This window comes from Budorcas taxicolor, chromosome X (genome assembly GCF_023091745.1).
Source record: "Budorcas taxicolor isolate Tak-1 chromosome X, Takin1.1, whole genome shotgun sequence".
Lineage (NCBI taxonomy): Eukaryota > Metazoa > Chordata > Mammalia > Artiodactyla > Bovidae > Budorcas > Budorcas taxicolor.
In genome coordinates this window covers 85039517-85065088 of record NC_068935.1, presented here as the reverse complement: position 1 = coordinate 85065088, position 25572 = coordinate 85039517, and the positions used below count along the sequence as shown (strand labels likewise).

General features: G+C 40.3%; 1 protein-coding gene and 1 pseudogene across 1 annotated transcript in view; both read right to left on the bottom strand.

Moving 5' to 3' along the window:
- The window catches only part of CHST7 (carbohydrate sulfotransferase 7), a 520876-nt gene that overhangs the window by 217811 nt on the left and 277493 nt on the right, over positions 1 to 25572 (bottom strand). The window lies entirely within an intron of this gene.
- The window catches only part of LOC128069543 (60S ribosomal protein L5-like), a 48928-nt pseudogene that overhangs the window by 22568 nt on the left and 788 nt on the right, over positions 1 to 25572 (bottom strand).

Here is a 25572-nt window from a genome sequence, read left to right as displayed (position 1 = left end):
CCCTGAATATTCACTGGAAGGACTGATGTTGAAGTTGAAACTCCAATACTTTGGCCACCTGATGCGAAGAACCGACTCATTGGAAAAGACCCTGATGCTTGGAAAGATTGAAGGCAGGAGGAGAAGGGGACAACAGAGGATGAGATGTTTGGATGGCATCACCAACTCGATGGACATGAGTTTGAGCAAGCTTCAGGTGTTGGTGATTGACAGGGAAGCCTGGCGTGCTGCAGTCCATGGGGTCGCAAAGAGTCAGACACGACTGAGTGATTGAACTGAACTGAACTGTCTGACTTATCTTACTTAGCATCATGTCCTCGAGTTGTGGAAACAATCTAAGTGCCAGTCAGTGAACGAATGGATAAAGAAGATGTGTGTTTGTGAGAGAGAGACTACTACTTAGCCATCAGAAAGAAGGACGTCTTTCTATTTCCATAGTTTCTTATCATCTCCTGGGTTCTGCTGAGTAAGAAGCTTTCTGCCTTACCCCCTTAAGGCACAGCTGCAGGCAATGAACACATTCAGCTGCAGTGTAGAATGGGCTCATCAGCAGCACAGTGTCCTGTTGTCCGAGTTGCAGTTAATTGGCCCTTTCTATTTCCAAGCTGCCCTGCTTCAGGCCCATGGGGAGCGCATACCTTTGGCTGCCCTTCCTCCTTTTGCTGCCTTCGTGATTAATAAAGTGTCTGAATCTAAAAGGGTTTGTTATTTCTTTATGAATAGAATCTATGATGTCTTGCTTTGCCTTGTGCTTGACACACATTTCACCTGCTACCCAGCCTAACACAAAGGCCAAGGTGTTGTGGGAAGAGAGGATGTGGGGAAAGTTTACCTGGGACAAGTCAGACTGTGACTTCCAGCACCTAGAATCCCAGCTCTCTCATTTTCTTTCCCAAATTCCACTTTAATATTTTCATATAGGTGGCATTTGACTAAAATGAGCAGCAAAGAGATGGGCACAATCATGGAAATACAATGAACTATTAAATACTGAAAACATTTTAATTTCACTAGTTATGAACATATGAAGATTAAAACAACATTAAGTTGGCAAAGTGCTTTTAAGAGTGTGGAGTGGGGCAAATATATATCACTTTTCTGGAAAGGAAATTGGCGATATGTAAAAAGTGCTTTTAAAATATCTATTCCCTTTGATCCAGTAACCTTGTTTCTAGGAATATAACTTGAGGAAATAACCCGAAATGGGAATAAAGCTCTGTGAACAATATTTTTATTGTGATATTTTTAATAATAGAAAATGGATACACTAAATATTCATTAACTTGAGATCATTGAGAATATGGACACAAACATTTTATGGAATATTATGTAGGCATTTAAAATTATGCTAATATTTTTTAAATGTCTGTGAAAATACTTATATATGATGTGGTGAAAAACACCATAAATTACATATTGATATGAAAAAAATCAATGTAAAATTCATATAAGAGTTGAAAAATATTCAAGGAACTATGTTAAAAAATTAATTGATTGTGGATGGAAGGAATGTAGTGATTTTTATTTTATTATCTGTATTTTCCAAATCAAAATGGGCATTTATTGTAGGTATAACCTGCTTCACCAAATTCATTAAAAAAAAATCACATCTTTTAAAAGTTGTCCAATTATTCTCTTGATGTTTCCTCTGTCCTTACAAGTAGGGAATCCAGTATCTTTCCCCATAGATCTCCTCACTCCAGCTCCCAGGCTTTGAAGAATGCTGAGGCTTACTCTAGTCAAAGGACATCAGTCCTGTGTGCAAAAGCCTAAGGTGAAATAATAACAATTTTAAAATCAGATATAGCTGGCTCAGTGGTAAAGAATCCGCCTGCAATGCAGGAGACTTACATGATATTCATGTTTGATCCCTAGGTCAGGAAGATCCCCTGGAGAAGGAAATAGCAACCCACTCCAGTATTCTTGCCTGGAGAATCCCATGGACAGAAGAGCCTAGTGGGCTACAGTTCATGGGGTTGCAAAGAGTCGGACATGACTGAACATGCATGCACACACACACAGAGCAATAATTAGGATTACTATTTATTGAACTCTTAATGTGCCAAACACAATTTCAAGTTATTAAATCTTTCTAAAGACTCTGTGAAGAAAGACTTTATTATCCCCATTTTTCAGATGAGGAAAATGAAACACAGGGGATAACTTGCCCAAGGTTACCTACTAAGTGGCTGAGGTAGGCTTTGAATCCTGGCAGGACAACTCTGAGCTTGCTCGAAACCACTATTTAGGATTCATCCAGCAAAAACTGGAAAATGGGATCAGTTCCCTGCTGCTCTTGTTTCCAAAGTCTCCCAGAATAGCTTTTGAAGTTGAGTCCTGCCTAGTCCTATGGATATTCAGCCTCTCTGCATGGATGCTCATTTGTAGGGGTCCTCATACAGGCCTCAGTGATGTCCCTCCCATGGGCTCAAACGTTATGGCTCTGTGGTTCCCATTCACATGTGAGCATCTCTCCTCAACAGAACACCACGCCAGTGAGCCTCAGCCTCATCAACTACCCTTATGCTGGGTCTGGGTTCATCCCAACTTCTCCTTCCTTCCTATTGAGTTCCTTTTGGGGATTGTTGATGTTCTTTCCCACAAGCAATTCTTAATCGGAGTCATCCAGGTCTACACCCATCTCAGGGAGCCAAAGCTGAACTTGATTCACACACCAAGGATTATTCAGGAGGTTCTAACTTTGACGAACCACAAAAAGATCCCTCACACTCTTGCCTCAGGGTAAAGGGAAGCTGCTGTGATTTTCTGAATGCTGAATATTGGCAAAATGTTGGGAGGGTGCTGGTCTCAAGTAGTGGGTTAACAGGAGGCTTCTGACATTCTCTGCTACAAAATACAAGGTGGTCCTAGGCGACCTCCAACCCCCAGAACTGCGAGAAAATAAGTATCTGCTGTTCAAACCGCCAAGTCTGTGGTATTCTACTGTGATAGCCCCAGTAAACTGATGTCCAAAGGGAAAGGATGGATGAAGATACCACAAGCAGATGGCATTCTCTTCTGATGGGCAGTGTGGGTGGAAGTAGGAAGAGGGCACTGGAGCTGGGTAACCCAGGCCTGTGTTGCCTCAGAAGCTTCCTTTCCCCCAGGTTCCTACTTTCCTCTTCTGGGTCTCAGAAGTGGGAGGAGGCAATGGGAGGCCTGTGACACCTGCCTCAACCTGCGTTACACCACAGATGCCTTTCACTCACTGTGGTTTTATGATGTGTGTGTTTGTATGTGTTTATGTGTGCACACGCATCTATCAACAGTACTGTCTTACCTTCACATTTGCCTTTCCAGATTTAGAGAACTCTAAATTTCTGGTGTATGTGGATCAATTAGCTATCTCTATTTCATACAATTGTTATCATTCTCTAGTAGATATAAATTGGAGAATTTTGTCCTGTTCAGTTTCTTAAGCTGAGATCTGAAAAGGAGGTTGCACTGTTGAATCTTGCATGCATGCTCAGTCATATCTGACTCTTTGAGACCCTGTGGACTGTAGCCTGTCAGGCCCCTCTGTCCATGGGATTCTCCAGGCAAGAATACTGGAGTGGGTTGCCATGCCCTCCTCCAAGGGATCTTCTCAACACAGTGATTGAGCCTGCATCTCCTGCATTACAAATAGATGCTTTACTGCTGAGCCACTGGGGAAGCCCACTGTTGAATCTTAGGTTTATTTTTAACATTAACAAAAAGCAGCTCTGTTGTTATTCAAAATGGTAAGACCCTGAAGACGAGGGTGGACTAGCTCCAGGGTTCATCACTGATGAATAGGCACACCTGTCCCGATGTCTCTGAGGCTCTTGCAAAAGGAGGAAGGTTTGCAAGAAGAGGAGCCCAGTCAGCATATCCCTGCTCAGAGGCAGCTCTTATGTGAATCAGTATTCCACACACACAAGTGTCTCTTCTTGGCAGTTGGCATTGCGGTAGCCAGAATTCTTTCATGCAGTGGGTAGGAAAAGTCAGAAAATTTAGGAAAAGAGTGTATTTTCTCCCTTTGTAGTTCTGTGGGAGTATTGCTACTTAAGTAAAAGAGAAGAACTGAGCAAAGTAAACACAATTGTCTCTTAATAAAGTAGCCTATTTTCATCTCATATTCCTCTTTGTTGGTTTGAAGTTTAAAGGATCCAATCTTACTTACACTTTCTTTCCTTATTCCTGAGAAATGTACTAAGAGGGTAAATTTCCCCCTCTCTTATGATTCTTAGCAGGGTTGGAAAATAAGCAGAAAAGATCACTAAATTAAGTATTATGGTCATAATGATGAAACAGTTTCTTCAGGTGTTGTTTAAGAGATAGAAAAAGCTCCTTCCAAACAGTGTTGGAGCATTTGCCTTGGGCATCTACTGGGGATCAGGATAGGAGGAATCCAAGATGGCAGGAGGGACAGCAGGAGTTTGTGGCCCTTCATCCCAGTGCTCTGCTCTTATTATGCTTAAGCTACTCTGTGTATGTCTGCTTATTTCTATCCAACTACCAGTTTGCCTCCAAATCGTTATCTTTTCAGTACCTCATGTTACTTTTATTCAGTTTCTATTCTTTTGTAATTTCTCCTTACACATGGGCCATCTTAGCTACCAATTGTCCAATTATTTTGACATTTCCCAGTTAAATTCCTCAGAGTGGAGAATCATCCAGTAATGCAGGAAACATCCCTGGGTTGGGAAGATCCCCTGGAGGAGGGCATGGCAACCCACTTCAGTGTTCATGCCTGGAGAATCCCATGGACAGAAGAGCCTGGTGGGCTATAGTCCATAGTGTCGCAAAGAGTTGGACATGACTGAAGCAACTTAACACGTATGCACACAATCTTGTCTTAGCAGGTGAAATCCGAGATTGCTGACCTGTCTATGGATTTGTAGCTTTTGGGTCAGATGAGTACTTGACCTTCACTAAATATATGTGGCTAGCAGGACATCAAAGGGCTTAACAATGAATGTTGAAGGTATGCTCCTTGAGTGGGAGCTGTGGGTGGAATCCATAGTACACTTGGCACATGGATACAAAGTCCCATGCCTCCTGGCACTCCACTAACTGGCTAACTCACTGTTTACCTACTGTCACCCAAATATTATATATCCTCTTTCCTTGGCTTTAATTAAGTGTCTTAGAAACTACAGAACCTCTTGAAAAGTTAAGAATGAGTAACAGCTGTTGTTGGTTTATCTGCTAGGCCAGTGATGTTCCTGTTGCTCTGGATGTGACTTTGCTGAAGAGGAGGCTTACTGGACAATCATGCAACATTCTTAAACTCTGGTGTGAACAACAGTGTGTCTCTTTCCAGGTCCACAGACCTGTCAGGACTCCACCTCTGTTCCTAGAAGAAGGTATAGGGTGTGTTTTTCCCACAAGTAAAATTTGTAAACATCCCTTTGTGCTGTGAGTTTGTGATTAAAAATATATAGTAAAATGTTGGACCAGGTATCAGTAGAGTTTAGCAATTATAGAGACAGTAATTCAGGTTTTTTTTTTTTAAAGTAAGCAATCTGCTAATTTTAGCTCTCGAATGGAATTTTCAACAAAATAATTATTGAGTGCCTACTATGGGCCAGGTACCATTCTGGGCACTGGGGATATAATAGTGAACTAAACAGACAACCTCTTGCTCTCATTAAGCTTACATACTAGTGGTGTAAACAAAAATGAATAGTGCCAGGTGGTGATAAGTGCTGTGGCAAATCATCTCCAAAGACAGTCATGGCCATCATCAACTCTTTCCCTCCTGTACATGCATCCTGTTCTTCCCACCAAGTGGTGGAGTCTGTTTTTCTCTCTCCTTCTATCCAAGGAGAGATAGAAGGCCTTATTTCTTTTCCTTCACCAAGGGTGTGTTGCAGAAGTGTTGCCAGATTCATTCTGCATCTAGCTTTTCAAAAACATGGCAACTTCCACTTCATTTAAGGGAAAACCAGCCATCATGTAAGAAATCCAATTATCCTGAGATCATCTCTCCGTGAGGAATCTCAAGCTGGCCATGTGCAGAGCCCATCATGGAGAAGAATTGAGAAACTTAGGTAACAGCATGATGTGAGGTTCTGTACCTAAGAGGCCAGTTCCCAGCCATTAAATCCATCCCAGCTGAGGCTCCAGAATGCCTGAATTTCCATCCCACAAAATTGTGAGTAAATAAAATGGTAGTTGTTTTAAGCCACTAAGTTGTGAGGTGATTTGTTTTCTTTTATTTTTGGCCATATCACATGGCACACAGAATCTTACTTCCTCCACCAGGGATCAAACCCGTGCCCCATGCAGTGGAAGCACAGAGTCCTAACCACGGGACCATCAGGGAAGTCCCTGTGGGGTGGTTTGTTACACAATAATAAATAACTGGGACAAGTAAATCAGAGCAAAGACACACACACACACACAGTATTTTTCTCGGAGAGGGTGGCTAGGGAGGAGATGTTTGAGCAGAAACCTGAGGGCAGTGAGGGACCAAACCATTTGGCAATCTGGAACAAGTGCATCCCCGGCAGAGGAAATCTCAGATGCTGGCACTAAAAGGCAGGAAATGTCTGGCATGTTCTAAGAACATCACAAAGACCAGTGCGATACAGCCAGAGAGCAAGGGGATTGAACAGAATTTTTCTGCAAGAGGAGAGGCACCACCAGATCAGAACTCTGAGTTTGACACAATCTGATTTATGTGTGAAAAAGATTACCCCAGAGTGGAGAACAGAATGCAGGGAAGGCAAGGATGGAATCAGGGCAACCAGTTAAAAGGCTATTCTATGTTCTCCTCTAGGAGTTTTATATTTTCTGGTCTGACGTTTAGATATTTGATCCATTTTGAGTTTATTTTTGTGTATGGTGTTAGAAAGTGTTCTAGTTTCATTCTTTTACAAGTGGTTGACCAGTTTTCCCAGCACCACTTGTTAAAGAGATTGTCTTTTCTCCATTGTATATTCTTGCCTCCTTTGTCAAAGATAAGGTGTTCATAGGTGTGTGGATTTATCTCTGGGCTTTCCATTTTGTCCTATTGATCTATATTTCTGTCTTTGTGCCAGTACCATACTGTCTTGATGACTGTGGCTTTGTAGTAGAGCCTGAAGTCAGACAAGTTGATTCCTCCAGTTCCATTCTTCTTTCTCAAGATTGCTTTGGCTATTCGAGGTATTTTGTATTTCCATACAAATCTTGAAATTATTTGTTCTAGCTCTGTGAAAGATACCGCTGGTAGCTTGATAGGGATTGCATTGAATCTATAGATTAATTTGGGTAGTATATTCATTTTCACTGTATTGATTTTCCGATCCATGAACATGGTATATTTCTCCATCTATTAGTGTCCTCTTTGATTTCTTTCACCAGTGTTTTATAGTTTCCTATATGTAGGTCTTTTGTTTATTTAGGTAGATATATTCCTAAGTATTTTATTCTTTTTGTTGCAATGGTGAATGGAATTGTCTCCTTAATTTCTCTTTCTGTTTTCTCATTGTTAGTGTATAGGAATGCAAGGGATTTCTGTGTGTTGATTTTATATCCTGCAATTTTACTATATTCATTGATTAGCTCTAGTAATTTTCTGGTGGAGTCTTTAGGGTTTTCTATGTAGAGGATCATGTCATCTGCAAACAGTGAGAGTTTTACTTCTTCTTTTCCAATTTGGATTCCTTTTATTTCTTTTTCTGCTCTGATTGCTGTGGCCAAAACTTCCAAAACTGTGTTGAATAGTAGTGATGAAAGTGGGTACCCTTGTCTTGTTCCTGACTTTAGGGGAAATGCTTTTAATTTTTCACCATTGAGGATAATTTTGCTGTGGGTTTGTCATATTGAGATATGTTCCTTCTATGCCTGCTTTCTGGAGGGTTTTTTTTTTTTTTTATCATAAATGGATGTTGAATTTTGTCAAAGGCTTTCTCTGCATCTATTGGGATAATCATATGGCTTTTATTTTTCAATTTGTTAATGTGATGTATTACATTGATTGATTTGTGGATATTGAAGAATCCTTGCATCCCTGGGATAAAGCCCACTTGGTCATTATGCATGATCTTTTTAATGTGCTGTTGGATTCTGATTGCTAGAATTTTGTTAAGGATTTTTGCATCTTTATTTGTAACTGTCAAAAACTCTAAACAAGCCAAATGTCCTTTAAAGTGCAAATAAATAAACAGTGGTATATCCATTCAACAAAATACTACCCACTCAAAAGGAGGAATATACTCTTGATATACATAACAACTTGGATTTTTATCATGTTTTAAGGGTATTATGCTTAACAAAAAAAATTAACCTCAGGAACTAACACAATAGTTTTAATTATACTCCAACAAAATTTTTTTTTTTAAAAGCTAATCTCAAAGATTTCTTTTATATAATACTCTTGAAATGAAATTTTAGTGATGAGAAAAGATTAGTGGTTTCCACAGGCTAAGGATAGGTTATGACTATAAAAGGGGAAGTTTCTTTGTGGTGATGAAATCATTCTGTGTCCTGATTGTGATAGTGGATACACAAATGTGTGCCATATACTTTGCCTCAAAATGATTGCATGCAAAATTGGTGAAATCCAAATAACGCCTACAGTGTCATTGTACCAGAGTCAGTTTCTTGGTTTTGATTATATACTATGGTTATATCACATGCTATCTTTGGGGAAAGCTGGATTAACAGTACATGAGACCTCTCTGTATTATTTTTACAACTTCTTGTGAATCCTAAATTATTCTAAAATTCAAGTGTTTAATAAGATATAATCAGTGAGTTAGGAGAAAAGTCCAGAGACCAAAGGAAGAACATCTTTCATGTAGAACAAAGGGACCATGGGATTTGGTTACATGGAGGTCACTAGGGACTTAGACAAGAGCATCTTTGACAGAGGAGGAACAAAAGCCTGACTGGAATATATTCAAGAGAGAGTGGAGGGAGAGGAAGTGGGAAAAATAATTAAAGTGTGGGGAAAGTTAAGAGCCTTTTTGTAAAAATACTAATAAGCAAACAAAAAACTGAACTCAGTAATTTCCATTTCATAGGTTTTTTTTTCCTGTTATGTAATAAGTTGTAAGTCACCATTAAATTGTCAAAAAATATCTGATTATTTAACTTTCTAAGTAGGCTCTGGTGTCAGAAAATATATATTTTCCTGTGCCTTGTTTTGAGGTTCTGTTTTTAAAAGCACAATTATGTCACTGTGAAGGCCTCTGAGGGATAAATTATATTACTTGTTAATAACCAGGATATCAGGGGACTGAGTATTAAGAGAGGGTGAAAAAATAATGCAGCAGATTAATTAATAATGTGACACATCTGAATGTTTTCAGCTCTCACACTGCAGTAATGATCCTATTTCCTTGACTACCAGCAGTTGTCCATGCTTGTCATCAGAAACAAGAATGAAGAGCCTTGCAGAAGCTTAAAGTGGAAATAGTATGTAGAAAATTGCCTTTCCTCTACAAAACGACAACCCCAAACCTCACTAAATTTCTTTCCTTCAATCACGATGATAAAATTTGTTACAAACAGGTACTCAATGTGTTAAAAACAAAGCCCTTACAAATAACAAAATTAAGAGATTTCTGTGGCCCTTTAGGAGGAAGAATTAACTGAGATCCCAACTATAGCATCTATGTTGGAAGAAAACAGTCAAAACAAAAACCCCATAAACAAAGAATCAGGTTCAACTCTCTCTATGACTCTATCTGATCAGGATCCTGAGACATCCTTAGCACATGTTTTTACAAGTGGACCAAACAAATGCCTGAAATTCTGTTTTTTCTTTTCTTTTGCTTTTTTCCCAGTTTTATGGAGATGTAATTGCCACATAATATTGTGTAAGTTTAAGCTTTACAAAGTGTTGATTTGATACATCTATATATTGCAATGGCACCCCACTCCAATATTCTTGCCTGGAAAATCCCATGGACAGAGGAGACTGGTAGGCTGCAGTCCATGGGGTTGCTAAGAGTCAGACATGACTGAGTGACTTCACTTTCACTTTTTACTTTCATGCATTGGAGAAGGAAATGGCAACCCACTCCAGTATTCTTGCCTGGAGAATCCCCGGGGCGGGGGAGCCTGGTGCAGGCTGCCATCTATGGGGTTGCACAGAGTCGGACATGACTGAAGCAACTTAGCAGCAGCAGTAGCAGCATATATTGCAAAGTGAGGGATCACTGTAGGGCTTTCTAGATAGCTCAGCTGGTAAAGCTGCCTGCAATGCAGGAGACCCTGGTTTGATTCCTGTGTCAGGAAGATACACTGGAGAAGGGATAGGCTACCCACTCAAGTATTCCTGGGCTTCCCTTGTGGCTCAGCTCACTGTAGAGTTAGCTACCATCTGAAGTTTGGTTCTTTTTTTTTTTTTTTAATTGAAGTGTAGTTGATTTACAATGTTGTGTTAGATTCAGGTTTACAGCAATTCAGTAATTTATATACACGGCCTTCTCTGGTGGCTGAAATGGTAAAGTATCTGCCTGCAATGCAGGAGACCCGGGTTCAATCCCTGGGTTGGGAAGATCCCCTGGAGAAGGGAATGGCTACCCACTCTAGTATTCTGGCCTGGAGATTTATATATATATATATATGGCAGATTCGTTCATACATTCATGTATTTAGCAATTATTTATTGACAGTGGGGATACAAGAATGGACAAAGTATGGTGTCTTCTGTTCTCACAGAGCTTACAATCTAGTGAAAGTGAAGTGAAATCGCTCAGTCGTGTCTGACTCTTTGCAACCCCATATACCGTAGCCTACCAGGCTCCTCAGTCCATGGGATTTTCCAGGTCAGAATACTGGAGTGTGTTGCCATTTCCTTCTCCAGAAGGAAAAGGAATCTACAGTCTAGAGGGGAAAATAAATAGACTTCAAGAGGATGTAGTAGTTGTTGCTATCATCATCATCCCTAACATTTATTGTGTACTGTCTATGTGCTAGGTGCTATCCTAAATGCTCATCCTGCATAATCTTGGTGAATTCATACAACAGTCCTGTGCCTTGTGAGGTAAGTGAGATTATTGTTCCTATTTCAAAGATGAGAAAAATAAAACCAAGAGAGTTTGGGTAACATAACCCAGGTCGTACAATTTGGACAACTCCAGGGCTATCTTACTCCAGTCAGGAGCACAATGAAACAGGGTTTGGAGCCTAGTGTGTGTGTTCAGTTGCTTCAGTCATGTCCGACTCTTTGCTATCCTATGGACTGTAGCCCATAAGGCTCCTCTGTTCATGGGATTCTCCAGGCAAGAATACTGGAGCAGGTTGCCGTGCCCTCCTCCAGTGGATCTTCCTGACCTGGGGAGAGAATCCACGTCTCTTATGTCTCCTGCATTGGCAGGTGGGTTCTTTACCACTAGCACCACCTGGGAAGCCCTCTGAAGCCTAGGGACTAAGATAAAGTTTTCTGGACTGGGGATGATCAGCAAAAGATGAAGTTAGAGAGAGAATCAGGGGTCAGATCATCACAGGCATGGCAACCCACTCCAATATTCTTGCCTGGAGAATTCCCCTGGACAGAGGAGCCTGGCGGGCTACAGTCCACGGGGTCGCAAAGAATCTGACACGACTGAGCGACTAAGCACAGCAAGCACACAAAGATTTAGGACTTTATCCTGAAAGCAGTGTAATAATATTTGTTTTAATTATAAATGTAAAATCTACTCCAAAATTTAGAGGCTTAAGCCAAGTACCTTTTAGTTGTGGACAATTCAGCTGGTTAAAAATTTGAGCAAGGATTACCAGGGGCAGCCGGACTCCTCTCTGTGTGATGTCAGCTGGGATGGCTCCACGAGGGCTGAAGGATCCTAGATGGCTTCACGCATGTGTCTGGGACCTCGCTGGAGGCTTTTGGCTGTGTGCCTCTGTTCTCTTCCACAGAGTTTGCAAAAGAGCAAAAATGGAGACTGCAAGGCCCTTTAAGGCCTATACCTTGAACTGGCACAGCATCATTTCTATCACATTGTATTAGTCAAAGCAAGTTATGAAACCAGATAAGATTCATGGGTGAGAAATAAGCTCTGCCTCTTGATAGGAGGAGGTAAAATATCACATTACAAAAGACGCTCAGGATGGATAGGATTTTTGTGGCGATCTTTGAAAGCAATCTACCACAGCACTGCAACGTTTTAAGAAGGGATGTGGTGTGCAGGAAGGAGAAGGAAGGCTGCTGCATTTAACCTGCGTGAGAAGTTAGGTTGGCCTGAAGTAAAGCATTGTTGTGAAGAACTGACTCATTTGAAAAGACCCTGATGCTGGGAAAGATTGAGGGCAGGAGAAGGGGACGACAGAGGATGAGATGGTTGGATGGCATCATCGACTCAGTGGACATGGGTTTGGGTGAACTGTGGGAGTTGGTGATGGACAGGGAAGCCTGGCATGCTGCGGTTCGTGGGGTCGCAAAGAGTCGGAGCGACTGAACTGAACTGAAACCTGGTTGATGACCAGAATTACCTGAGGGGAGCTTATTAAAAATACAGATTCCCAGAACTGATCACAGACATATGGACTCACATTCCCTAAGAGTGGATCCTGAAAATAGACATTTTCATGCTCTTTCTTTCCACAGATACTTTAATGAACACCTTCTCTGTGTGTGTTAGGCACCATTTGTGCTTTGGGGATAAGATGGTGATACTTTCCAGTGTAATCTTAACCTGCTTAGGTTGGGGAAAGATTTAGTAGAAAACAGTGCTTCAGCAAACCACTCCTGGTCCAGTCCCATTGCCATGTTGCTGCAGGGATCCAATTCTTGTCTTGAAACCAGTCATCCCATTCCAACTACAGAAAAATCTAAGCAGCTGACTAGTTGCCCTCTTGTTCTCCTTCTCCCAATTTTCTCTTTTTATGTAAAAGACAAACAAATGACTTGATTTCCCTCCCTCATCAAAAAAAAAAAAAAAAAGATAGTGAATGAAATAGACAAAGGTCCTCTTTTTCCCTGGGGGCAGAGAGTGAGGAAAGAGAGACAAAAAACAAATGAATGACTAAATAAACAAATGAGAATCCTTTTGGATTTTGTGTCAAATCCCCCAAAAGAGGGGATATATGTATACATATATAACTAATTTCCTTTGCTGTACAGCAGAAACTAATACAATATTGTAAAGCAACTATATTCCAATATGAATTAAAAAAAATTCTCTCCAAAAGGAAACAAAATGAAATGCTGCAAAGTCACAATAAATAATTGAGAAAACAGGTGGATATAGAGAGAATGAACACATGTAAAAGTTGTTTATAATAGCATTGCTTGTAAGAGCAATAGATATGTTAAAGGTAATTTTATTTTTTTGTTCTTTTAATATATTTTAAATTTTATTCTTCTTTTTAACTTTTCTTGTTAAAAGCAATTTTAATGGGGTGCAATTTAGGGAAAATCAACTGCACCTATCTAAAGTGTACAATTCAATGAATTTTGACAGATGTCACATTCCCATCTCTCCATCTCCAATTCCCAAGCAACCACTAATCTGCTTGCTGTCACCATAGATTAGCTTGTAATAGTTAGAATTTCAGACAAATGGAATCATACAGTATATAATAGCAATAGATCTTTAAACAACTTATATGAGTAGCAAGAGTGGTACTTTGTGGTACATTTATTCAGCAAAATGCTATATATCCATGGGAAGGGGGAGTAAGCTTTTTATATTCTAATTTGGAGTGATTCCCTAAAAATATTTTTAGGTGGAAAAGGCATGGTGCAGAATAGGACATAAAATGTGCTACTGATAGCTTACGGTGAACAGTGTCAGATTTGTGATCTCCAAAGAAGTAGATTTAACTTTGGGACTAGGCACCAGTCTTGATCACTCCAGAGCTTTGTATACCAGAGTTTTATTAAAGTTTAAAAAGGGGCAGAGAAAGCTTCTGACATAGACATCAGAAGGGGAACAGAGAGTGCCCCCCTGCTAGTGTTAGCAAGCTGTTTTATGTCTGTTAGAAAGCTATTAATCAGATAAGAGAGACACCTCAAGGCTGACGGAGTTTCACCAGGCCCCCTCCCACAATATGCATTTTTGAAATAGGATGGAACAAGGTGTGTCATCCCCCAGCCATAAAACAATTGATATGAATAGTGGCTTGTTGAGCTATTATCAGCCCAAGATTTGAGAAAGGAAAAAAGTTAGTCTTAGGTGGAACCATTTTGAAGAAAGGCAAATTCCAAAGCAAATATAGTTTCATTAACATAGCTTAAGAAAAACATTTCCATGGAGAGTTTGTTTCCTTCTGCTGCTTAAGGGAGAGAGAAAAAAATGTCTGACACTTGCAGCCTATTTCCTCCATTTGGAGACCCCTGGCTTTCCTGCCTGTTACCCTCTCACTACCATTTGGATAAAAAGAGAATAAAGAAAAAGAGATCCAATTATTTGTTTGCATAGGCATAGACTATCTGAAAAAATCTGACGACATAGGCTGTCTCAGGAGAGGAAAGCATGGTATCTAGGAGACAACAGTGGGAAGACTTTCACCATAAACCCTCTTGTTCCATTTGAATTTTGTACCAACTGAGTTTATCACCTAGTCAAAGAACAACTAAAATTTAAAAATTTAAAGTCATAATAGAATGAGGAATTTCCCCCAATCTTGGCAGATGACTTGGCAATGTCCAGTAAAAAACTATAAGCTTCAGCTGTTCTATTTCAGGTGTGATTAAAATATAGTTAACTATATTTAATGATAGTTAAACACACAACTGAGTGACTAACACTCCATTATCAGCTAAACAGAAAACCTTGAGGAAAAAGAACTGTAAATAAAGAAGTTGAGGAATGGAACTAAATAGGTTGATCCTGAAATTCACATGGAAAGAAATAGCCAGAAAAATCTGAAAGAAAAAGGAACAATGATAGGGGAATTGAATGATCAAATAATAAAACATATTATAAAACCTTGAGAGTGGAACTAGCATATGAATAGATGGACAAATGAAATAGAACAGAAAATTCAAAAATGAAAATTAATGTATAATAAAAGTGGTATCTTGAAACAGTAGGAAAAAACATGAACTTTGGGGTAGTGAGTGGGGACAGGGGGCAGTGAGAATGGCTCAGTTTAGGTACAGGCAATAAGGAATTTGTTGTTACAGAGAATTTAAAACAATGACTGATTAAATCAGCTTGATTTTGAGCATCATCAGGCAGCATTGATTATAAACAATGTCAGTGATAAAATGATAAAATTCTCTCCTCACTCCAGCAACTGGGTGGACTGCTCCCATCTGCCCCTTCTTGGGAATATTGCTGAATGGATCTCTAATACATTTTGCTGGAACACCTGGATAGTGAAAAAGATGACTCAAATAGAGGATAAAGGCTTTATACAGCTGCTGTACATCAGGGAACACGACAAAATTAGGCAACGACCTGAGCCAAAGCAGAATTGGAGAACTTCCATGGTGGCTCAGATGGTAAAGAATCTGCCTGCTATGCAGGAGACCTGGGTTTGATCCCTGGGTGGGATCAAGAAGGGAATGGCAACCCACTTAAGTATTCTTTCCTGGAGAATCCCGTGGACAGAGGAGCTTGGCAGGCTATAGTCCATGGAGTCACAAAGACTGAGTGACTGATAACAACAAGGAGAAGAGAAGGGCATGGGACTTTGGTCTTGTCCCAGGTTGAAGTTTTCTTTATGTGGAGTCAGACATGACTGAGCAACTTGAACAACAACAGCAACTGCTGCAAAGCTTTCTTGGATGGGATGGTATCGGTTTGATTTTTCAGTTCTTTCTTGGGATGGATGATGCAAGGTGCTATCTCATTTTGAGAGCTCTCTCTCTCTGTGTGTGTGTGTGTGTGTGTGTGTGTGTGTGTGTGTGTGTGTGAGAGAGAGAGAGAGAGACAGGGAGGGAGACAGAGGTTGGGTGGGGGAGAGAGAGAATCTTTAGTCAAACCTAATTATAAATGTTCTCTACTTAACAACTTCTGGGCCAATTTGGTCATTAAGCCCACCTCTGGAGCAATAAGTTTTCAGGGGAAATAGGAGGTCGATTGATTGTTTTAAGCCTGGGATTTTTGAATTCCCAGCAACAGCAAAGGAATTAGCACAACGGGCCTGAACTTCTTCACCCAAGTTGAGCCACCTTCACCCAAATTACACAGGCCTAACAAAAAGAGGCAGATACTGCAACAAAATCAGGTTTCTTCAAGAAGCAGGATAAGGGATGGGTGGATGCTGGATAGGTAGCCAATGATGTCACCATAAATGCTTATTCCAAAGTGAGGGGCATGTGTATTGTTACGAACTTTTAAAGCACCTTTACAGTTTTAAAACTAGACACACGGGCCTCAGAAGGTAAAACATCGTGTTTAAGAGCATGAGTTTCAGCTATTAAAAATAATGCATTTGAATCAGTTCTAATGAGGTGGATGAAACTGGAGCTTATTATAGAGTGAAGTAAGTCAGAAAGAAAAACGCTAATACAGTATATTAACACATATATATTAGAAAGATTGGAGAAGGCGATGGCACCCCACTCCAGTACTCTTGCCTGGAAAATCCCATGGACAGAGGAGACTGGTAGGCTGCAGTCCATGGGGTCTCGAAGAGTCGGACTCGACTGAGCGAGTTCACTTTCACTTTTTACTTTCATGGATTGGAGAAGGAAATGGCAACCCACTCCAGTGTTCTTGCCTGGAGAATCCCAGGGACCGGGGAGCCTGGTGCGGGCTGTCGTCTATGGGGTCACACAGAGTCGGACACGACTGAAGCGACTTAGCAGATTAGAAAGATGGTAACAATGACCCTATATGTGAGACAGCAAAAGAGACACAGATGTAAAGAACAGACTTTTGGACTCTGGGGGGGAAGGCAAGGGTGGGATGATTTGAGAGAATAGCATTGAAACATGTATATTATCGTATGTGAAATGGATCGCCAGTCCAGGATTGATGCATGAGGGTGCTCAGGGCTGGAGCACTAGGACGACCCTGAGGGATGGGATGGGGTGGGAGGTGGGGGAGGGGTTCAGGATGGGGGACACATGTACACCCATGGCTGATTCATGTCAATGTAAGGCAAAAACCACTACAATATTGCAAAGTAATTAGCCTCCAATTGAAATAATTAATTGAAAAAAGGGCATGAGTTTGAATTTAGATGGCTGGAGTTTGAATTCCAGGAACCTTGTGACCACAAGCAAGTTAATTTCCTGAAGTTCACTTTCCTGCTGCTGCTGCTGATGATGATAGGATGGTATGCTACAGATTTCATAGGATCATTGTGAGGACTAAATGAAACAATGTACACTAAAGCAGGGTACAAAATAAGTGCTCAAAATCACTAAGTCATTGACCAGGGGTTGACATTTTTTTGTGTGGTATTGAATTTGATCAATAATTGTTCTTGTGTTAGGAATGACAGTAGTTCTTCTTTTTTTTTCTTTTTTAACTTGAAATGTAGTTGGTTTACAACATTGTGTTAGTTTCAGGTGTACAGCAAAGGGATTCAGTTATACTACATATATGGAGGTTTAGTCGCTTAGTCGTGTCCGACTCTTTGCAATCCCATGGACTGTAGCCCACCAGGCTCTTCTGTCCATAGGATTCTCCAGGCAAGAATATTGCCTGGGTTGCCATTTCTTTCTCCAGGGCCTCTTCCTGACCCGGGGATTGAACCCAGGTATCCTGCTTTAGGAGGCAGATTCTTTCACCACTGAGCCACCAGGAAAGCCCTCGTGTGTGTGTGTGTGTGTGTGTGTGTGTATGTGTGTTCTTATTCAGATTTTTTTGCTTTATAGATTATTACAATATATTGAATATATTTCCCTGTGCTATACAGTAGGTCCTTGTTGGTTATCTATATTTAGGATAAGGAATGAGTGGATGCTGGATAAGTAACAAATGTTGTCACCATAAATGTTTATTCCAAAGTGAGGGGCATGTGTATTGTTACAAACTTTTAAAGCACCTTTACAGTTTTAAAACTAAACACACAGGCCTTAGAAGGTAAAACATCGTGTTTAAGAGAATGAGTTTGAATTTAGACAGCTGGAGTGTATATATGTTAATCTCAACCTCCTAAATTATCCCTCCCCACATCCACCCTCCTTTCCCCTTTGGTAAAAATTTTGTTTTTTTTCTTGTGGGTCTATATCTATTTTGTAAATAAGTTCATTTGTATAATTTTTTAAGATTCCACATGTAAGTGATATCATATGACTGTAGTCTTTCTCTGGCTTACTTCATTTAGTATGATAATCTCTGGGTTCATCCATGTTGCTGCAAACAGCATTATTTCATTCTTTTTATGGCTGAGTAATATTCATTGTATATATGTACCACACCTTCTTTATCCATTCCTCTGTTGATGGACCTTTAGGTTGCTTCCATTGACAGTATTTTTTGAGATGTTTCACAATGATTTCAGCTACTAGCATATGTTTTCTCCTGGTACCATCAACAGACTCTTGTGTCAAGAGCAATTCTATCTGCTAATGTCTGGGCTGATCCACCTGGCCCCTTTACCTGAAAATATAAAATCGGTGATGGTATTTTCATGATAACATTTACTAAAGATCCCCTTGTTTTCTCATCTTTCAGGACAATATCTACAGCTTGACTCACCACTCATAATCTTGGTGTGGCTCCAGTATCCTAACAGAGTGCCAAGGCTTCAGACAACACAAGTTTTATGTGATTTTAATATATTTCCTTAGCTCAACCTAGCTAGAAGAGAAGTTGCCACACACCTAGGGATGTTTCATTGACCCCTTGCTTGAAGCTGAGTCCAGTTTCTCTCCTTTACTTCTTACTAGAGCAATGCAGACAAAAAAATGTTGCCTGCCATTCCAGTAAACAACTAATGTTGCCTACAGTCAGCCTCTATAGCTGTCTCTCTTCCTCAGCCCCAGTGGTGTCCCTGAGGGGACTTAGGATGGAGAAAAACAGGATACTGGCCCTAGATAGTTAAGATGCATAATCAAGGAATGATTTCAATGACCCCAAACTCTTGCATAGTCTCATAAAAAGAAAAACACTAAAATCATTAATTGGAAATGTCTGCTTTAGCAGTAATCTTTTGATGTTCAACTACATTCCCCCCCCGCCCCAGCAAAACCTCCTGTATATCCTGGCTCCTCCCTGACCTCTTTGGAGCAGTCCCTCAGAACTGAGTGGCTTTCCTCCAGCTATAGTTCTCAATGCATGCTCAGTCAACGTCCAACTCTTTGTGACCCTATGAACTGGAGCCTGCCAGGAGGTCCCTAAATAACACATAATTTGCACTTTCAAGTCATGCATTTTTCTTCAATCGACAGTACAGTACAGCGGAATGCAGTGAAAAATGGAAAAAACTGAAGTCTCCCCTTAAACCATCAGCTACTCCCATTTTTTGAAAGGTGATCAACATTTTCTCAACTTTATGTAAATTGTTAGACAAATTCAGCTCAAAGATGGATCCCCAGAAGGCCTTCCTTAACTACAGATCGCCATTTGAGCTGCTTCCTACCAAAGCAAATTCTGAAGCCACTAGTAACTGAAATCTGACTCCCTCCTTTCTTATCTCTTAGATTAGACTGCAATCTATTCCTTTTATCCAACCACAAGAAAGCCACTATCTTTCCCAAGGCTGAATTCCCAGAACATTCAGTTCAGTTCAGTCGCTCAGTCTTGTCTGACTCTTTGCGACCCCATGAATCGCAGCACACCAGGCCTCCCTGTCCATCACCAACTCCCGGAGTTCACTCAGATTCATGTCCGAGTCAGTGACGCCATCCAGCCATCTCATCCTCTGTCATCCTCTTCTCCTCCTGCCCCCAATCCCGCCCAGCATCAGAGTCTTTTCCAATGAGTCAACTCTTTGCATGAGGTGGCCAAAGTACTGGAGTTTCAGCTTTAGCATCATTCCTTCCAAAGAACACCCAGGACTGATCTCCTTTAGAATGGACTGGTTGGATCTCCTTGCAGTCCAAGGGACTCTTGAGTCTTCTCCAACACCACAGTTCAAAAGCATCAATTCTTTGGTGCTCAGCTTTCTTCACAGTCAACTCACATCCGTACATGACCACTGGAAAAACCATAGCCTTGACTAGACGGACCTTTGTTGGCAAAGTAATGTCTCTGCTTTTGAATATGCTATCTAGATTGGTCATAACTTTCCTTCCAAGGAGTAGCATCTTTTAATTTCATGGCTGCAATCACCATCTGCAGTGATTTTGGAGCCCCCCAAAATAAAGTCTGCCACTGTTTCCACTGTTTCCCCATCTATTTCCCATGAAGTGATGGGACCAGATGCCATGATCTTCATTTTCTGAATGTTGAGCTTTAAGCCAACTTTTTCACTCTCCTCTTTCACTTTCATCAAGAGGCTTTTTAGTTCCTCTTCACTTTCTGCCATAAAGGTGGTGTCATCTGCATAGCTGATTTTATTGATATTTCTCCCGGCAATCTTGATTCCAGCTTGTGCTTCCTCCAGCCCAGTGTTTCTCATGAAGTACTCTGCATATAAGTTAAATAAGCAGGATGACAATATACAGCCTTGACGTACTCCTTTTCCTATTTGGAACCCGTCTGTTGTTCCATGTCCAGGTCTAACTGTTGCTTCCTGACCTGCATGTTGGTTTCTCAAGACGCAGGTCAGGTGGTCTGGTATTCCCATCTCTTTCAGAATTTTCCACAGTTTCTTGTGATCCACACAGTCAAAGGCTTTGGCATAGTCAATAAAGCAGAAATAGATGTTTTTCTGGAACTCTCTTGCTTTTTTGATGATCCAGCGGATGTCGGCAATTTGATCTCTGGTTCCTCTGCCTTTTCGAAAACCAGCTTGAACATCAGGAAGTTCACGGCTCACGTATTGCTGAAGCCTGGCTTGGAGAATTTTGAGCATTACTTTACTAGCGTGTGAGATGAGTGCAATTGTGCAGTTGTTTGAGCATTCTTTGGCATTACTCTGATTCTATCATCAGCTTTGACACCCACCTCTGTCCTTCATCCTTACACTGACCTTAAAAAATATATCCAGTGCCATTGGCATATCTGTCATGACAGGATGGATGTCTGTCATGTACATGTGCTGGAGACAGTCCAACGTGAAGTGGGAAGGTAAAGCAGGAAGCCAGGGAGGTGAAATAAACATTTTATAATGTATAAAGATATAGTTAGGAACACAATTTTAATCCCTTACCCCCAATACTTGGGCTTGGACCTTTATGTGTTTTCACATTCACAAATTAGTTTCATCCATAAACAGGAGATCTACTCTCCATTCTTGGATGACCTTATTTCAAAATGAACCAACAGTCTGTAAAGTGGTTCTTGTAATTCTACAGGTTTCATTTTTATGTCTGTGTTAACAAAAAACAATCTTGTTTTATTTTGAAATGTTTTCAAAAAATTTTTGAAATATTTAATGAGTTTCAAAGAAAACTTGTAACTTTGTAGACTTATCCATAGTTCAACTTATTTAATTATAATATAACTGCTTCCGGGGAGATAAGGAGAGCTGATAAACATTTTGGAAATTTTCTCTGTCCCTTTGCAAAATGAAATGACCAAATACAGAGAGTTTTTTTTTTTTTCTCTGTATTTGGATGAGGCTGATGAGAGTATGTGTAACCTGAACATGGATTCGCTAAATGGTCTTTCTTTTAAAAGCAGGGCAGGGTGAAAATACTGAAGGGAAAAAATTATAAGTGGTTGGAAATTTTATCCCATGATGGATGATGATATGGGTAGAGCTAACCCCTTAGATCGGAGAAGGCAATGGCACCGCACTCCAGTACTCTTACCTGGAAAATCCCATGGAAGGAGGAGCCTGGTAGGCTGCAGTCCATGGGATCGTGAAGAGTCAGACACAACTGAGCGACTTCACCTTCACTTTTCACTTTCATGCATTGGAGAAGGAAATGGCAACCCACTCCAGTGTTCTTGCCTGGAGAATCCCAGGGGCGGTGGAGCCTGGTGGGCTGCCGTCTATGGGGTCGCACAGAGTCGGACACGACTGAAGCGACTTAGCAGCAGCAGCAGCAGCAGGAACCCCTTAGAGACATCACGTTGCTGACAAAGGTTCATCTAGTCAAAGCTATGGTTTTTCCAGTAGTCATGTATGGATGTGAGAGTTGGACAGCTCAGAAAGCTGAGCGCCAAAGAATTGATGCTTTTGGACTGTGGTGTTGGAGAAGACTCTTGAGATTCCCTTGGACTGCAAGGAGATCAAACCAATCTAAATATTCATTGGAAGGACTGATGCTGAAGCTGGAACTCCAATATTTGGCCACCTGATGCCAAGAACTGACTCATTGGAAAAGATCCTGATGCTGGGAAAGATTGAAGGCAGGAGGAGAAGGGGGCGAGAGAGGATGAGATGGTTGGATGGCATCACCAATTCGATGCACATGAGTTTGAGCAAGCTCTGGGAGTTGGAGCTCTGCAAGCTCAGGGAAGCCTGACGTGCTGCAGTCCATGGGGTCGCAAATAGTTGGACACGAGGGAGCGACTGAAATGAACTGAACCCCTTAGGAAACAGGCTCATAGACGCAATAATGACTACGGCCAGCAGGTGGCAGCAGGGGGCCATATAGGAGAATTTACTGACCTGGAAAAGCTCTAGCTGGACCTTCGGGCTTAGGAACCAGCAGCACTGGAAGCTGGTAGAAGGTATGATGTGTTTCTCGGCAGAAAAAAAAAAAAAAACAAAAAACAAAAAAAAACAGTGACAGTCTTACAGAAGCCCAGGGTTAGAGTCTTGTGTCTAAAATGAAAGGCCCACACAATGTAGTGATTACAATCAACAATACTACATTATAAACTTCAAAGTTGCTAAGATACTAGATGTTTTTAATTTTTTAAACTGAGGTAGAATTGATTTACAATATTAATTTCAGATGTACAACATATGTGATTCAAAATTTTTATAGCTTATTTGAAGTTATAAAATATTGGCTATATTCCCTATGTTACACAGTATATCCTCATAACTTAATTTATTTATGCATTTTTTAAAGAGTATATATATTTTTTGCATTTATTTATTTATTTATTTTTGGCTGCTCTGAGTCTTCATTGCTGCACTCAGGTTTTCTCTAACTGCAGCAAGCAGGGGCTACTCTCTAGTTACAGTGTGCAGGCTTCTCATTGTTGTGGCTTCTCTTGTTGTGGAGTAGTCTCTGTAGCATGGGCTCAGTAGCTGTGTGCCCAGGCATAGTCGCTCTGCAATATGTGGAATCTTCCAGGAGCAGGAATCAAACTGGTGTCCGTTGCATTGGCAGGCAGATTCTTAACCACTGCACCACCAGGGAAGTCCTGCTTTTTTATTTTACACATACTAGTTTGTATCTCTTAGTCCCCTACTCCTATTTTGCTCCTCCCTCTTCCCTCTCCCCACTGGTAACCACTAGTTTGTTTTCTTTATCTGTGAGTCTATTTCTGTTTTGTTATATTCATTCACTTGCTTTATTTTTTAGATTCCATATACAAGTGACAACATATGGTATTTTCTTTTGTCTGATTTATTTTACTGAGCATAATAACCTCCAGATCCACCCATGTTGTTACAGATGTCAAAAATTTATTCTTTTTTATGCCTGAGTAGTATTCTACTGCACACATACAACATATGCCACATCTTTATCCATTCATTTGTTGTTGAACACTTGGGTTGCTTCCACATCTTGGCCATTGCAAACATTGCTACTATGAACATTGGGGTGCATGTATTTTTTCTCTTTTAGAGGTGCATTATCTTCTTATTTTTAATGACATATAGCTGCTTTACAGTGTTGTTTTAGTTTTTGGTATACAGCAAAGTGATTCAGTTACACTCTTTTTCTTTTTTTTTAATTTTTATTTTTACTTTATTTTACTTTACAATACTATATTGGTTTTGCCATACATTGACATGAATCCACCATGGGTGTACATGAGTTCCCAATCCTGAACCCCCCTCCCACCTCCCACCCCATATCATCTCTCTGGATCATCCCCGTGCACCAGCCCCAAGCATCCTGTATCCTGTATCGAACATAGACTGGTGATTCGTTTCTTACATGATAGTATACATGTTTCAATGCCATTTCCCAAATCATCCCACCCTCTCCTTCTCCCTCAGAGTCCAAAAGTCCATTCTATACATCTGTGTCTCTTTTGCTGTCTTGCATATAGGGTTATCCTTACCATCTTTCTAAATTCCATATATATGTGTTAGTATACTGTATTGGTGTTTTTCTTTCTGGCTTACTTCACTCTGTATAATAGGCTCCAGTTTCATCCACCTCATTAGAACTGATTCAAATGTATTCTTTTTAATGGCTGAGTAATACTCCATTGTGTATATGTACCACAACTTTCTTATCCATTCATCTGCTGATGGACATCTAGGTTGCTTCCATGTCCTGGCTATTATAAACAGTGCTGCAATGAACATTGGGGTACATGTGTCTCTTTCAATTCTGGTTTCCTTGGTGTGTATGCCCAGCAGTGGGTTTGATCCTCTACATAGAAAACCCCAAAGACTTCACCAGAAAATTACTAGAGCTAATCAATGAATATAGTAAAGTTGCAGGATATCAAATCGACACACAGAAATCCCTTGCATTCCTATACACTAATAATGAGAAAGTAGAAAAAGAAATTAAGGAAACAATTTCATTCACCATTGCAACAAAAAGAATAAAATACTTTGGAATATATCTACCTAAAGAAACTAAAGACCTATATATAGAAAACTATAAAATGCTGATGAAAGAAATCAAAGAGGACACTAATAGATGGAGAAATATACCATGTTCATGGATCGGAAAATCAATACAGTGAAAATGAGTATACTACGCAAAGCAGTCTACAGATTCAATGTAATCCCTATCAAGCTACCAGCGGTATTTTTCACAGAGCTAGAACAAATAATTTCAAGATTTGTATGGAAATACAAAATACCTCGAATAGCCAAAGCAATCTTGAGAAAGAAGAATGGAACTGGAGGAATCAACTTGTCTGACTTCAGGCTCTACTACAAAGCCACAGTCATCAAGACAGTATGGTACTGGCACAAAGACAGAAATATAGATCAATGGAACAAAATGGAAAGCCCAGAGATAAATCCACACACCTATGGACACCTTATCTTCGACAAACGAGGCAAGAATATACAATGGAGTAAAGAATCTCTTTAACAAGTGGTGCTGGGAAAACTGGTCAACCACTTGTAAAAGAATGAAACTAGATCACTTTCTAACACCATACACAAAAATAAACTCAAAATGGATTAAAGATCTAAATGTAAGACTAGAAAATATAAAACTCCTAGAGGAGAACATAGGCAAAACACTCTCCGACATACATCACAGCAGGATCCTCTATGATCCACCTCCCAGAATGCTGGAAATAAAAGCAAAAATAAACAAATGTGGTCTAATTAAAATTAAAAGCTTCTGCACAACAAAGGAAACTATAAGCAAGGTGAAAAGACAGCCTCCTGAATGGGAGAAAATAATAGCAAATGAAGCAACTGACAAACAACTAATCTCACAAATATACAAGCAACTTATGCAGCTCAATTCCAGAAAAATAAACGACCCAATCAAAAAACGGGCCAAAGAACTAAATAGACATTTCTCTAAAGAAGACATACGATGGCTAACAAACACATGAAAAGATGCTCAACATCACTCATTATCAGAGAAATGCAAATCAAGACCAC